Source organism: Cynoglossus semilaevis, chromosome 13 (genome assembly GCF_000523025.1).
Source record: "Cynoglossus semilaevis isolate Cse_v1.0 chromosome 13, Cse_v1.0, whole genome shotgun sequence".
Classification (NCBI taxonomy): Eukaryota; Metazoa; Chordata; class Actinopteri; order Pleuronectiformes; family Cynoglossidae; genus Cynoglossus; species Cynoglossus semilaevis.
The window spans coordinates 9,919,637-9,934,516 of NC_024319.1; the positions used below are offsets into that span (position 1 = coordinate 9,919,637).

The 14,880-nt window shown below is 41.4% G+C and overlaps 2 protein-coding genes across 2 annotated transcripts in view; both read right to left on the minus strand.

Annotated features, from left to right (window-relative positions):
- The window catches only part of hivep3b (HIVEP zinc finger 3b), a 41,961-nt gene extending 31,448 nt beyond the window's left edge, over positions 1 to 10,513 (minus strand). Inside the window, exon 1 of the mRNA XM_008323592.3 lies at positions 10,380 to 10,513. The gene's annotated coding sequence lies outside the window, so the exon portion shown is untranslated. The remainder of the gene's footprint in view (positions 1 to 10,379) is intronic.
- The window catches only part of serinc2l (serine incorporator 2, like), a 12,212-nt gene continuing 6,750 nt past the window's right edge, over positions 9,419 to 14,880 (minus strand). Inside the window, exons 11-12 of the transcript XR_003051624.1 lie at positions 14,426 to 14,534; positions 9,419 to 13,906 (exon numbers count right to left, since the gene is read on the minus strand). The gene's annotated coding sequence lies outside the window, so the exon portion shown is untranslated. The remainder of the gene's footprint in view (positions 13,907 to 14,425; positions 14,535 to 14,880) is intronic.

Here is a 14,880-nt window from a genome sequence, read left to right on the forward strand (position 1 = left end):
GAAATCAAAGCAGCCCGAGAACAGACACAGACCCTTGTTTTACTGCATGGAAACAGATACTGGGAAGTATTTTACAGGGAAATTACAATGGCTGCAACCGTGCTGTGAAAATGATGTAAAACGAGCTGGTCGTCACCTCCACCAGAAAACGACGTCATTCACGATCAATAGCTGTTGTTGGGTGTTGACCACCAAAGTCCGTCCTCTAACAATCAAAAACAAACTCATTTAAAGCAGAGAAAACACTGCCAAGAAATGCACATAGTTCCAGGGACTGTCTGTGGTTACTGGAACTAAAGAATGTGCTTTGAATGCACCTACGGACCAGGTGCCCACGAAGGAGCACCGCTGAGACCACTGGTCACCCGGTCGCTGACCTTTGACCTGTCCATTTCCTATAGTAAATGGATGGAGTAACAACTTTCTGGTCATATGGTCAGTGATGTCTGTCTGAGGTGACCCTCTCAAAATCTTGGCAGCCCACCACTGGGCCACAACCCAACATTTAGAAAACACTGCTCTATCAAAAGAATACAACTTACATGTAAATAATTTAAAGAGCAGCACCAGCTTGTTAGCGTTTGCTGTTGTTTTACAGAAAAGAACACAAAAACACCCCAATTTGAAGTACCTTAAATCCTCACGCCTAAAACTTGCCGTATTGCAGTAGAACCTGTCAAAAATGTCACCTCTTACTGCGTTTGTGTTACGTTTCGGCCTCAGATTGAATAACATTGTATTTTGGTCTTGTACAGTTCAAGGCAGCCATCACATTGAGCTGACGGAGACCAACAGATGCTCGGAGCTGCAGGACATCTAACTGTTATCTAAACACATGGCGCAGATTGCAAAAATGTCTTTTTACGGCGAGCCAGTATTCCCCCGTTTGTCACATTTTCTATGTACAATTAAAACAAATGACTGTGTATATTAGTTTAGCAAATGTGGTGCTCTGGGACATTAAGGCAGGGAGGCTCTAATTATACCTCGTAATTTTGCAATCCTGGAACCCTGAAATCCCTGGACTTCGGTGTTTCTGTACAGTTTCCTCATCGCTCTACATTTACGGTTATTACACTCTGAGCCCAGTTGTCCCTCTGCGTGATAAATAACTCCGTGGCCAGCAGAGAAAATCAGGCAAGCGAGAACAGTAACAGAGGAGTGTCACATAGTGGCTACTGGGTAATGCTGCTTATTTAAGGCCATTTGGATTCGCCCACACAGCCTGATATGGCGAGGGCAGAAAACAGCAGCAGCAGCTTGACTGTAAACTTGCAGTGCACAGGGGTGGGGGGTGGGGGGGACAGTGAGGATTCACTAGCATAGCAGTGCCAGAGCTGCATTTGACTGAAGGCACAGTCTGCGGTTGGTTGGTGGTGGTTTGTAGTGAAAGTGCAGAAACACTAACATGGGCCAGAATATGAGTTATTAACGGTGGTACGCTGGTGTTGCCGTGGCAGTGCTTCCTTCCTGTAAACAACCTCCAACACACTGGGCCAAACTGCTCCAGACTCCAGTGTAGTTAACAGGTCGGCCATAACAAGCCTTCTGTCTCCACCACATTTGTTTCCTTCTACTTCCTCCTCCCAGTCGCAGTTTTCAAATTCATCATCTCTGTAACGAAATATTAAAGTTTACAAACCAACAGGGAAACTCTTCACACTGGCTGAATTTAATTAGCTTTGAGCAGAAGGTTTTTCAGAACCGTGTCCCGGTCGTATTTAGAAAAGTAAATCTGAGAGCGCCGCAAAAGTTCTGATTAGTTTAACAAAATCAAACAAGCAAAAGATTTTTTTCCCAATCTTTTACGGTGAATAATTGAATAATTGTCGACTGTAAAAGACCTTACAATGTTTCACCTTTTTTTGGCACAGCGCGTACACGGTGCCGAACGGAAGGGTCTGGAAGAGCTGGACTAGAAGGTGACAGGCTGGCTGATTTGTTCAAGTACAGTGGTAGTCTGTGTCCTGTCTACAGCAGGCTAGGAAAGTTTTCTGTAGGAATGCTCATGCAAATATTGACCTTCAATCAGGTGAAACAGACGCCCTCGCTTAGGGGCTGCAATACTTTGGCATCAGCCAAACATGGTACACACAGACATCCACAGAATATACATAAACATACAGAGACGCAATATAAATAATCAAGTCCTGGCTAAGTACACCTATATTTGCCGTTTCATTTAATACGAAGACAAACGGCAGGTCTTTTCGGGCGATTCTATCTCTAAAAGAGATCAGTCAGACGTTTTAAAAAACCACAACAAAAGTCAATATTCGTGAACTGGAGTTCTGTGTCCTTAAAGGGATGCAGAGCAAACGACCTTCTGCAGTGACGGCAGCCGACCACAGTCCTGCATAATTAACAGCATCTAAAGTGAGGTGTTCTTCATTTGACCTCACAATGTCAGGTCAAAACTTGCCAATAGGGCACATGTATCAAACTCAAGGCCCGGAGGCCAAATGCGGCCAAGTCACTTTGTATGTCCCGCAGGAGCTTAAATAATTGTATTTTTTAAATAATAATGTAAATAATCATCAATTGCAGAAACATTCATTAATACAGTACGTGATGGAGTAGTTACATCTATACAGTCGACCGTTAACAGTCGACCCTTCAAGGAGAACTGTACTGCTGATGTGGCCCCCCAGGGAAGATGAGTTTGACGCCCCTGCAATAGGGGATTATCTGTTAAATAACTGTGGGGGGAAAAAACGCATCAATACACAAACACCTTTTAATTTATTTTTATGTCTATCGTGTATTTAAATAATATTTCTGTGTACGACCCAAACTATCTTCACCTCATACCGTCCAGAATACCAGTTCAAATGACCCAGGAAGTCACGGCTGAACAGATGACAGCAGTTCACGCCACACAAACACATCTGTATTCTCCTCAAGCTCCGGGGGTTGTACAAGGTTCTTAAAGACTGCAGCTAAAGGACGGCGTCCAGGGTTTATGTTAACCTCCGCCTCCCTGACACTGACATCACTGTGGAAAACTGGTTTGGATCTGACCTGCCTCCACTGGCTCAGCCAATCCACGCCAAGGTTGGAAGGATTCCCCCCCCCTGAAAACACTCTTACCCCCCACAGAGCAGAAATCCCCTCCAATCCTCACTCAGAGTTTACACAGGGACGCCGCCGAGACATAAGACTCACAGGGAGGATAAGAGAAGAAGGGAAATGAAAAGATAACAAGGGGAACTGGGGGGAAGAGAAATCACCGAGGTGGAGAAAGACTACGTTCACCCTGCAGGTGTTAATGCTGTTTGGTTTCTGTTTGTTTGTTTGTTTGTTTGTTTGTTTTTTGCTGAAATCCAATATTCTGCAACAACCATCAGTTTGAACAGACCAGTGTCCTGAAGTGACCCAGATGCACAGAGAAAAGACATGACGTCACCCAAACACATGACGTGTTTATGGAAGTTGAATTGGATGCTGTATGTGTCTGAGCGTGTGTTTCAGTTTTTAAGGTGTTACGCAATACTTGTCAATCAATTTAATCCATTTGTCATCAGTCAGAGAGCTTCTGTGCTAAACCCGACCGGGGGCTGTCCCTGTCTGTGGCTCCCCAGCTCTCCTGTCACCACCCCCATGTCCCAGTGTCACTGTGACAGTTTGTTGTTTCCACTGATTAGCTCCATCAACTGTGTCAGCCATGCTGCCTTCCTCAGTGTTTACTTCTGAACTTCCGCAGTCCGATCTCCTGATTGAACATTTTGACATTTAGTCTGCCATACATGTGACACGACAATTCAGACTGAAGTCACTGTGATCGGATGTGAACCGGAATAAGACAACATCTGTAATTGGCCCCGGTCTGATTTGACAGAAGAAAAAAAACAATGCTACAACCATTACAAAAAGAAAATCAGAGAATATATTTATGAAAGTAGTTTAAGAAAAGAATTTCTATTCTATCTACTATATATAATAATTTATTCTAAATTATTTATTATATATTATATTGTATATATTATATATTATTTATTACAAATAGTATTAAATATTTATTAAAATGAATTGTATATTTTATATTTATTTAAAATGAGTGGTGGTGGAAAGATAAGTCATGTGACAAAACTTGCAATATATGTCTTGTTACCACATCTAAAAAAAGGCCAAACCAGATTTCTCACCCTCCAACCTCAGAGAGTGAGATTTCATTAAATGACTCAAACTCACACATGAGTTACTGAAAAGCTACCGTCAAAGATTCTCAACACTTCTGTGTGTCCCAAGTGTGGCGAAAGAAATCTCCCAATGAAAGTCTGGCCAAACCCTTTCCAGACATACCTGTGGTGAGCAGCACAAAGGCTGACAATCAGACTACACTACACTACAGTGACTATTACACAACCGTGACCACTGTGAAAAGTGAACCAGGGCAGGAAAAAGGTCCTGGGTGTTGATAAGGACAGCAAACAAACAGGGAGCGGCCTTTACTGTCATAAGTCATGTACTGACTGTCAGTCAGACTGAGACGTCACGATCGGGTGAAGGGTCTTTATTGTGGTGATGTAGTAATAAAACACGCAGTTTATTTTGAGGTGGAGTTGTCATTACAACCTGCTCAACATTCCACTCGGCCGCTAACTGTGCACAAGTGGCTAATGATTAACTCCTATGAAAGGAGTGTTTGAATGGACAAGCACTGCAGAACCTGCCTGGCTGTACATCATCAAACATCTACATATTCTGTTACATAACCTGAGGTGGCACACATGGGAGTAGGCCAAGCTGACACACACACACACACACACACACTACAGTACACACTCTGACAAACACAAAGAAACTCAATCTCCATTCCAAGGTGCAGCCAACACACTGGCCTGGGTGTGAGAGTCCGGGCCAGACACTGTTGGACATCACAACATCACAAATATGTATACACACACACATACTAACATGAGTCACATAAATACTGATCCACAACAGGAGTCTGACTATTTAAGAAACCACATTTTTGGAACATAAAGTTTAAAAGGGCAGCGAGGTTCAAAAGGACAAAAAACTGAGAAAAGGTGTAAAAAAAAAGGCAAAAGAGTGTAAAAAGAAACCAATAGAAAGCCAAAAAAAATTTAAAAAATACTAAATAATAATAATAAAATAATCAGAATAGAACAACATGAGCTAAAAACGGTAAAAAGAATAGAGAGCAGAGTAAAGGTAGAAAAAAAGGGCAAAAGGGACAGAGTAAGGTTAGATTTATTTTAAATCTTACTTTATTGTAAATTATCATTAGGCAACAACAAGCAAAAAGGGCATAAACGGCAAAAGAAGAATAAAAAAGTACAAATATGACAAAACATCATCAAAAGGCAAAAAGTCACTGAATTACCAAGAAGGCGAAAAAAAGAAAAGAAAAGACAAACATGGAAACAATGACACAAACATCACGTCGCTTATAAATATTTTCCTTAAAAATACCAACACCAAAAAGACTAAAGCAGTGACATTTTGAAATAGACAAAAACTGTACCGGGAGTTTGAGAATGGATTTTAGTGTAAGACGCTCAACCACTGCTACAGTTATTAAATACCAAACATTACTGCAGTAATCCTGTGTTTGTGAAGTGGCCAGACTGGCACGCCTGGCCTTGATTTCCCATCCTGCATGTGTGTTTGTGTATCATAAGTCTTTTCCCTGGTTCACCCCGGTCTCCCAGCACTACACTGACTCCTTTCTTCTCTGCTGTTCAGGACAACAGGATTAATGACCAGCAGCGGGGACACGGAAAGGTTGTGTCCATCAGCCAGCAGGATTTTACAGCCTGTGTCACTGCGTGTGTGCGTGTGTGTGTGTGTGTGTGTGTGTTTATTCTCTCCCTTCTGGAGTCTGATGATGCCATCTTACCCGCATACTATCTCTCTTTTCCAAAGAAAACAAAACTCAAACATGCTAACAAACAAGCTAATCTTTTCAAATATGTCTGATTTATTTGCAGAGTCACAGTCAGCTTGACTGGCTGAACCTAACAGCTATGTTGATGCCATTACAAACTCAATTTTTAAAAGGAACTATGTCATTATTATGATAATTGTTTTTTTGTTTGTTTTACAAACTCAAGCAGGAGAACACGAAAGAAAATGAACTGATCTACTGTCCTAACACATGTTGCAATATTTCTAAGAAATTTCAAAGAGTTACTGGGAAATCCTTCTCTCACACTCACACGATGACACAACACTTTTTGGTATGTCATACCTCTGAAGTCATTCTGGGGGAGTACTCGTTCACGAATGCTGCAACAACGATAAACAGACATTTGCATAAAGCAAAAACCATTCTTTAATTATGAGTTAATGAACAATATAAAATATAAAAAACATATAAAATACAATTCTTTAATTATGAGTTAATGAACAATAACCCATAATAACCAATCATTACTAGGAGATATTTTATATGTGACATGCCCTTGTTAAAAACAAAAATCTACACACTTATATATGTATATAATATATAATAATAACACTAGTCGACCTGATCAAACCTAACTGGTGGATTTACTGATTAGTGAGATCAATCTGTTACCTCACACACTAACATAGCATGGTTTCATTTTTTCTTGGGTTTGCAGTATTCTAATCAGAGCGCCTGCTGCTTCTTAGATCTGACCAGTCCTTCAGAGAACTTCCTACAACATACTTCATCACAACGTGAGCATGAGCCATCATGAAGTTTTCTTGCACCACAACCTGTAACGACAGGAAGTGATGTTACTTTCCAAGGAGTTGCGCTACACTGCACTTTTGTAGATGACATAGGTGTATAGTGTACGAGTAGAAGTACACAATCAAACATCTGGTATACTTAAGAGATTTAATGACAATACTATAAATAGTTTATTTTCATGTAAATAACATTTTTGTTACAATATAATTAAATGAGTGCATTTCAATAAATTAGTCAAAATACGTTTCTGTATTAAGAAAAATATGTAAATAAAAAAATATATTTTGGTTTATTGCACCTGTTAGCAATTACTTTAGTTTAGTTTGTATAGAATCATCAGAGTGAACATGAACCAGGTCTGTGCTGAGAGGGTCAGTGTCAGGGTTAGAATCCCCAGAGATTTTTGTTTTGAATTAGCATGTTGACTGATAGGAAAACAGGTTTTACAGTCATGCAAATAATAAGACGGCACTTCCAGTTTTAAGACGTGGCAATTAGTCTTTACAAACCGCCGTCTTACATTTCTCCTACGTTACAATGGAACAAAAATAGTACAAAAGACCGACAAGCCGCTCTTTTTTTACCCACTTCATCTTAAAACCATAAATGGCAGTAATCCTTAAACCCTAGATTTTATTACAACGATCAAATGATATCAAAGCATCTGGGAATATTGTACAGGAGTAAAGTGGGGCCTGGTGAGCTGGTGAGCCACACGTGGTCTCCATTCAGGCCAGAGTGGAAGAGTGTGAGGCTGTCACTTTGTGCTGATTCTGGCCTTTCTCCACTCACCTCCTTCACCAGTGTGGTCTCACACTTAACTGCACTTTCTGCTGTAAGTTAACATTACACACGCAAAAACCTGTGAAGAAAGACTGCCGCTGTAGTCAAGCTAGTCTTGGTTTTATTTATTTTTTATTTTCACTTTACTCGGTCAAAGGAGTTGTAGTTATGGGCACATTTAGCCTAAAACACACACACACACACACACACACACACACTGAAAGTCATTTTTCAGCAGCACCTGAATGTAGTGCATACAGCTGTGCAACCACTGTGGTCTTCCTCTTCATATAGAACCACACACAAGTGCTGTTCTTACCTCACATCCTGCCAAAGTGCTATTAGAACCTGTCATAAATATAACGTTAGAACTAATTATATAATATAATTCGTTTTATTATTTCAACAGGCCTACATGGAATCCTACCTATGTATAAAAAAAACTAGGTCGGTCAATTAAAAAATAAATAAATCAGCAAATATCACAATTAATCGTGATTAATCAAGATAAATCAAGATTCCTAAATACAACCAAAACATTTTTTTTCCTGTATTTTGCTGGAACAAAACCACAAATAACAACAGGTAGTTGTGTGTGTGTTTCACACCAGAAGTCAAAATCTTGCATCATAGAATTGGTGAATTTTAGTCATTACTGCGGATCTCGCTGTTAGAATGTGTCCAGAGAACGTTTTCAGAACTTCGGTGAAGCTCTCACCCTCAACAATATTGATGATATTTTAAGTCTGCTCTGGTGAAATGAAAAATGCAAATACCAACATGTATCGACTGTATATCAGTGAGATAATTGGATATACAGTACAGTGTGCATTATTCTGACCATCCATTAAAAATGAACCTTATTAATTCCATTAAATAATAATCACAATCCACTCCATGTTACAGGGGCATTGTCCACAGGCCAGACAACCGTCAGACTCTTATCTGTCATTTATGCAAAAAAATATTTTTTTTTTTAGAATAACTGCGTCAGAGCCAAGCTGTGGACCCTGTGTGAGACGTCAGAGAGAAAAAACCAGTCTGAATAATGGAAGGGGCCTGACCTAACACAGACGAGGTGTTAGTGACTGAACCACAGCCAAAAAAAACCTGTCCAGACCAACTCTACATGTCTATCATATGACAAATGAGTACAAAGGCATGACGTCGTTACTGAGAAATCTGGAAAGTCTGATGGCAGAAACCCTGACTGTGTGTACTCCATGGTCGGGACACCATGAGTATTATTCCTGGGGAGACAAGGTGGACAAATGTTGGACTTTAAGGGCAGTTCTGATGGAGAAGGTTCTGATGGAATACAGGTGAGATAAATATAAAACTCATAGGCTTTAACCACCATATGGCAGTTCTTGTTGGGCCAACATGTAGCCTGCTGACAATAACATATGGACCGCGATTTTATCCCATTCTGCACCCACTGTGAAACACAAAGCCTAGCTGGAATTCTCAGATCATTTTTCTTTTTTTTTTAATCTACCCTAGTATTTACCCAAGTTTTCAATAGTTTCCAATAATAGCAACACTTACGTGTCACATTAAAACTTTGTAGATGTGATGCCGGTGTTGATGCTTTTTTTGTGTACGTTTTCACAAACATTTGAGCCGTCAAGAAAATAGTTACTAAATTGTTCTGTTTATTTATTAAAATATCTAAGGCTAACTCGATGAGATTTGGTAAATCTGGTGGTGAAGTTGCTTGTTTCAGGTACATATCTGGCAACTCACGATTCCCACACAACCACATTAACCACCAGTGCGACGTCACTCCCACCCGTCACTCTCACAGTAAACTGCGTCCACTCATATTGCAGTTCCCCTTACTTATACCATTGTCTATGTAAACTAAGTGCATCGTGATGTAGAACATTCACGTCATCGTCTGTAAACAAAACCACAACGGACACAACTGGAACCTTAGATTTACTGACATTAAAACCATGTTTTAATTTTGGTTTCACTTCTATGGAAATGTCTACAAACTCATTTACATGTGAAACCATGTCAGTCACTGTTGGTCCATCTCCAGGGATTCACTCAGGGCTGCAGATGTTCTGCGTCCAATTCCTCCTACACACTAGATGATCTCACTCGGCTCACACTACATCACAGAAGGAAAGTTAGCTTCCCAAAAAATATCAGGAAGGTCTTTGTTCTTCACCGTGCGCCTGCTGAGCTTTCACTTCAAAAAGCCAAAGCTGCTTTCTGCAGTGGAAACATGCCAGGGTAAGATGGTGGCATCTGCAAACAATGCCCCGGTCTGAGGTACATACACAGGTGTCAACCTCCAAACTACTATGACCTCATAAACACGTCCAGATTAAGGAGAAGATTCCATTTCTGCTCCAAAGAACTGTCTTTTTTTTTTTTTGGTATTTTCTAAACAATATTGCAAAGTAACGCTATTCTGGTCCTGATGGTGTCACAGAGGTAAACATGTTCTACACTGGTGCACTGGTGCTGTCCTCAGCTGACACCTATAGGATGCGCTGAGGTTCACTGGTGATGCATACAGTCTGTCAGCTCGTGGAACATTAGCTGCTCCACACTGGACCACAACCGATGTCTCCTCTTCCTCCTCCTCCTCTACCTTCACCCATCTGAGCTGACTGGTACTGCTACTACCGCTGCTGCTGCTGCTATGATCGGTACACAGTGGCCGTCTCCACCTCCTCTCCAGTTATCATTATAACACATAACGAGGCAGATGAAGTTGAGGACACACTCTGACCGTCAGACACTACTCAGATCCTGCCTTCAGCTCCACACCTCACACACAGCCTCCGTCTATGATCGCCATCCATGTGAATCAGCGACAGTGAACAAGCGATGACATTAAAGCTCATAACAATAATAATCATAGCAATAATAATTTAGCTTCATCATTTACCAGCGTGCTACGGTGCAGGCGGCTGCAGTCATTTATCCGGTAACCGAAGGGCCAGACGTCGGCATTTCCTGGATCGTGGTGTCGTGGATGGAGCTGCTGTCCGGGGCGGAGAGCGGTGCAGTGGAGAAGGAGCCGGACAGAGTCGGGGGTCTCCCTGCCGTGGTGTGAGAGCGGACAGCGGTGGCACATTCAGCTGATCGCCACAACATAACAACATCTCGCCCTGGAAAAGCACACACTCAGCTGCTCCGCACTACCCGCAGCACATAGCCTCGGAAGCCCCGCCCCTCCTGCTTCAGCGTCCACCAATGAGGTAAAAGAGACGACCCCGCGCTATGAATATTCACCAGCTGGAGGACACGGTGATTGGTTGATATCAACAGTTCCTGCTCGACGCTGTTCATTCTAATTGAACTGATGTGGCTCAATTTTGGGATTCCAACTATGGGAGCAACATTCGACTGTAGTTTCTACCCGAGGCCTGGTGCTGCAGGACGGACAACAAAACCTAACAAAGGCCCGGAGAGTGGGTCATGTGAGGGTAAAGGGCCAAAAGTGACGACATGTGGCCCACTCAGGACACATGTAACCACTAAACCAACATGTTGGACGACAAATGGACACACTGGAAAATTTCTAGTTATCTTAAAAGACGTTTTTTGTTTGTCATTTATATTTAAAATGTTACAAAATGAAACAAACAAACAAAAACACCCTACAAGTATAGCTGTGTTTAAAGTACACAGAGCAATAAATATGTAAAGTTTACTCTGAGTGAATGACAACATTAAGGCCAGTCCCACACCAGGCTGTAGCAGTTTAGCTAACCTCCACCTCTGGTTCCAGTGACAGGTTGAAGATAATATAATACTTACTCAAAGCATATAAGCAAATATTTTATTTTATTTATTTATTTTTAATAATAAATCTTTTTTTAAAGTAGCATGGAGGCCAAAAAGTATGGACACCCCTCTGTAGAGGAATGTCTAACTTGTTTAGTGGACTCTCAGGTCAGTCCTCACATGCACACACTGTCCTCCATTATTGTTTGGCTCCGCAGCTCCGTTGCCACAGATGGTCAGTGACCAACTACTGACCTGACATGAGTCTCATTCGGTTACTGGAAGTGCTGATCTGACCTCTGCTTCCAAACAAGGCCTGAAAAATGATCTGGGTCACGGTAAAAACAACTTCCTTTAACTTAATGATGGAGTTATGAACAGGATCTAAGGCCACGCACTGAACAAAGATATGTATGGATTTTTCATAGAGACATTGGTGTGGAGCGACTTCAGGAGTTGTTGTGACAAAGGTCAGATACTGGATGCAAAAGGTCAGAGCCAGGCCGTAGCTGTAGCTGTTCTCTACAGAGGTGATCGAATGATGCTCTGTCTGGATATCAGACCATGGAGATGTGTTGTTTGTCAAGAGTCCAGTACAGTACGTAATCAGTGTCAAGGTGCAGAGAACCAGGGACATTCTTCCTGACGAGCAGAGGAGCGTGTTGTTATTCCTGCTATTTTGTGTGCCGTATTTTCAGACTTTCATCTCTGCAGCTTCATTCAGCGTGGTAATTCACCTCCTGTTGTTGAAAACAGCGTCGCAACAAAAGGAAGAGGTAGAGGGACGAAAAGTGTGAGAGAAGAGAGCAGAGACAAGACAGTGGGAGGAAGTGAGAGACAGAGCCGGAGAAGGTGGAAGGAGAGCGGGGACATGCTGTGGTGTGAGCACTCCGTACTGTTATAATACCACTCTGACAGGCTTATGTAACCAGACTGGCCTGGCTCACAGCAGACACAGACTGCACTCTCTGTTATATAACTGCATTAACTGCTGCTCTGAACTGAGGAGGAGCATGCGTGCAGGAGGGAGAGTTTCACAAAGTCACACACACACACACACACATCGACTTTTACACCTTGTGCTCATGACAGGTTGACTGCATTGCACCGCAGCCAGACTGGGACGGCAGGGACGGTCACACTGAGTAAACTTCCACAGGACGTTCATCAGTTCTTCAGACGTGGACAGGTGTCTCACTGCCAACAAGACAAACTACATATAAGAGGGAACTGGCATCAGCATCTTCTGTTCCCATCATCCAGCAACAAGTTTCCCATCTCGAAAAGCCTAATTGGGGCTTAATGTTTGGTAAATGTTTTCAGTGCACATGTAGTGTACCAGCAGGGCCTAAACACAATTAGCTCCCCTGCATGCAGCCCATAATTTAATGGGCCTGGATCCCTCTTTTAAAACCCAATTACACCTCAGACAGGCGTTCTCAGTCGGTCTGTCAAAGAGATGACCATGTATTATATTTATGACAATGATAAAAACAGTGACAGAGCTTAAATGATTGTGCTGACCGGTGTAAAAAAAATGACCTTATTCTTGACAAGTAAACTGCAGCTTAACGGTGACATTTCCCAGCTAACGTGGGAAAAGACAAGTGAAGATTAAGGTCGGGGAGAACACCATGAGTGGTAATCCATTTTGTTTTTCGGTCAATCCTCCATAAAAACTGCCACGACACCCAACGATGCAGCAACACCAAGTGATTCACAATCCCAATATGACAGTCTTTGATTTCTTATGACGGCAACAAATTGTGTCTGATGATTACAGAGGAAATGAAGGTGGGATTTATGTCACAGGAGCGAACCACCAAAGACTGAGTGTGTCTCAAATCTACCTCGGGAGGAAAATCAAGTTCACATCTGTTTACCTGATGATAAGGGGACAGGGGAGGAGGGCAGCAGTGGGATTTACGGTGCATGGCTAATTTGCTCTCAGATGCTGCTGCCTGGGTCCAGAGGCTGTTCAGTTCGTGTTGGCACCAAGGGGGAGAAGTGTTGGGTCTGAAAGTCAAAGTCAGTCTTCGGGGTTAAGGGGGAAAAAATGGAACAAGTAGTTATTCAAAAAAAAAAACAAACTTGTGTAATAACTTGATTTAAAGCAGCTGCTTATATTAGGATTTTACAAGACATTATTTGGATTAGTCACAATAAAAACAGGTTTGAGAGCCAAACATCTGTTCAGTCAGTGTCTGTTACGTTGTAATTATACAACGTAACAGACATGATTTATACAAATAAAATATTTACCCTAATTAAAAAGTAACTGTTTTGTTTTGCCTGTAAAAACAAACAACAACACTATTCTAAACCTACGTCAACTCTTTTGACAACTTACATCTAAGAACTGAAACATGAAAAGTTTGGATTGCTCAACTCACTGAAATATCTCAACCACTTTTCTTTTCTTTCTCAGAGTAACATATTTGCTTTTACAGCTTCCTGCTGCCTTTTATTATTGTTTTTGCCTCCACCACCTACGAAGAGGAGAAGAATTCACGTCTCACGTCTACAGTGTGACACCGTCCGGCCACCGAGTTTTGTCATAAGCAGGCTGGTTGTGGGAGGGTGGAAGACGACAGAAGGAAGTGTGTTGTGAATGGTTACAGACTGTGCCAACTGGACTGAGTGACTGCAGGAGCCAAAGTCAACATGTCCCCCGTGCCAGCCCGGCTAGAAGGAAATAACATAGTTGAGGCAGTAGGCAGTTTACAGATAATTCAAGCAGCTACATTCTGTGTTCACCAGTGACAGTTTAAGGTGTTTTAAGTTTAGGTGGAAAGGCTACTAATTTTAATAGTTATGGACAACAAGTTTTAAATGTTCTTTTTAAATGTGTATTTTTTAAAATAACAGTCTTATTGTAATTTGTTTTTAAAATCTGATTAATCACAGAATAGTTGTGGATTAATCATGATTAACCGTGATTGGGATAAATTAGGTTTTAAAATCTAAAAAGTTTTTGTTTTTGACTAAACCAAATTATGACATTATTAATATCTAAAATTATCAAGAAAAACATGCAGAAGCCAAACTCAAAATTTAGCTTTGTGGAGTTGGTGGATTTTAGTTGTTAGTGCATCTTGACGGTGGCTTGCCAAATTAGCCTCAACAACATTAATCGGTTTACACTTCCTCAACAACCCATCGGACTATTGTGTCTGTCAGCCTGTCAGCTGTGGACCTACTCACCACCCTGTGCCTTGTGAAGCTGGTCTGACACCGGTTGGACATCTGACCTGAAGGTGAAGCCTCCACAACAACATGCTTGTTGTTAAGGTGGTATTTAAAGCTTGAGGTGCTTCATGAAAGAAAAAAGTCTTTCCTGTAGTGTGTGTAAATAACAACATTTGTATCAAGCAACAACTTCATGGATGAATAGTCTGTGTGTCATTCTGTCCATATGTGAGAAATTCAATCTGAATCATTTCACAAATAAATGTGATTGACAAATGAATTTTTACAGTCCTACACATTTATCAATACTTTTACTGTAGCTACATATTTTTTACATTTTGTAAATACATTACAATAAAACGTCATCCCATAAACAGTTTCCATGGCAGGCCACAACAACAACACCAGCATCAGTGATGAACGTTTATTTTTAAAATGTGTGGACTACAAAAAGGCACTTATGAAACAAC